Source organism: Schistocerca cancellata, chromosome 8 (assembly GCF_023864275.1).
Source record: "Schistocerca cancellata isolate TAMUIC-IGC-003103 chromosome 8, iqSchCanc2.1, whole genome shotgun sequence".
NCBI lineage: Eukaryota > Metazoa > Arthropoda > Insecta > Orthoptera > Acrididae > Schistocerca > Schistocerca cancellata.
The window spans coordinates 159,268,308-159,270,091 of NC_064633.1; the positions used below are offsets into that span (position 1 = coordinate 159,268,308).

The 1,784-nt window shown below is 39.5% G+C and overlaps 1 long non-coding RNA gene across 1 annotated transcript; it reads left to right on the forward strand.

Annotated features, from left to right (window-relative positions):
• Positions 1–412: 412 nt before the first annotated feature.
• Positions 413–1,183, forward strand: LOC126095300 (uncharacterized). The gene is made up of 3 exons (XR_007521950.1): positions 413–564; positions 719–829; positions 989–1,183. It is a non-coding gene; the product is annotated as an uncharacterized LOC126095300 (long non-coding RNA).
• The last annotated feature ends 601 nt before the right edge of the window (positions 1,184–1,784 follow it).

Sequence of the window (1,784 nt, forward strand, 5' to 3'; positions counted from 1 at the left end):
AAATGGAAAAAGGAACACATTGACACCGGTGTGTCAGACCCACCATACTTGCTCCGGACACTGCGAGAGGGCTGTACAAGCAATGATCACACGCACGGCACAGCGGACACACCAGGAACCGCGGTGTTGGCCGTCGAATGGCGCTAGCTGCGCAGCATTTGTGCACCGCCGCCGTCAGTGTCAGCCATAGTGATGGGCTAAACTGCGATTTTCCGATATCAGTGATTTCTGTGAATGCTACTTTTCAGTATCTGTTATTCTTAACTGTGATTTGTCGCAGTTAAGAGTCGCAGTTAAGGAACATAGGTCGTGTATCCCTCCGCCACTGCGATTTCTGCGATTTCTGCTACTTCCGCGATTTCTGCTACTTCTGCGATTTCTGTGACTTCTGCTACTTCTGCGATTTCTGCTACTTCTGCGATTTCTGCTACTTCTGCGATTTCTGTGACTTCTGCTACTTCTGCGATTTCTGTGATTCCTGCGATTTCTGCGACTTACCACCGTATGAAAAAGTTACATCTGTCAACACAGAAAATTGCATCTCAACAAACCTGTCATTGGCAAGTATGTTTTACGTTTTTTCTTCCGTTGGCTTTAATTTTGTATTAAAGAAACAACTGTGAAAATATTAATAGTGTAATTAATATGTAAGTAGCCGTACAGTACCGTAATAGTTCGTATTTAGAAAATGAATTCTAACATATTGTTATGTTCACAGGTACCTGAACTACATTTCAGTCACTCAGTAAAGTGATAACTCAAAATATCAATGTCAACAGATCTGAAGAAATTGCCACTGCGTCTTTAGACCGTTTTCGTCAGACGAGAGGTTAGTTTCTAAGCGTTTCGATGGACTTAATTACTTCAGTGAGATCGTTCTTGCAAATGTGATATTCATTATAGCAAATATTAGCAATCTACTCTGTCAATTATATTGCTAGTAATTAATGACAGCAAAAATTGTTTAATAATCCTTGTGTTTTTGCAGACACAGTTCTGACTCTGATTACTGGTTGCTGTACGTATCTATCCACATCAAGGCTGTTTTTGAGAGAGACTCGTGAAGATTCAAGACAGCTCTTAGAGGATTTGCAGTTTAAAAGTGAAATAAGTGTGTGAATGATTAAACTGTGTTTTATTGAAGTTGTTGTGCGATTTTAAAGGAATAATAAATGTCAAATACAGTGAGTGAATAATAAAAATCTCATTTTCCACATGTTTAAGCCGTCCTATAGCCATAATTTTCCGCCACTTACTTATTGGTAAACACTTGTTGGAGAGTGACATGGCCCCACCCCCCACCCTTTCTCCACAATCTTGGTGTGACACTGACCTGTAACTTATCCCGAAGTCTACAATATGCATTTTGAGGCTGTTGATATAAAAGTGGGAAGTACGGATCTTCCAGTTAAATCAGGAATAGCTTAAGTGCATTACTTGAAAGTAACACAGGAAAAGCTTACTTATGTAGGTGGTAGTAGTGTCGGCAAAAAGTTCTTGTGTGTGAAGTTGCCATGTAGAACACCAGGTGTAAAACTTTTCTCCCGAGGCTTGAACTATGTCGGAACAAAAGTGAGGCATTCATATGACTGTTTTCATTTCTCTACACTTATACAGATGTCTGAGTTCTGCTGTGTTAACATTGCAAAGTCCTGTAGGCATGTGGAGTATTAACCAAAACTGTCATATTGGAAGCAGAATCAAACACATTTGTTACGTTACTTGATATTATCAGGAGAAAAAGGCAATGTTGCTTCTTATTAATATAATACATTCAGAGTCAC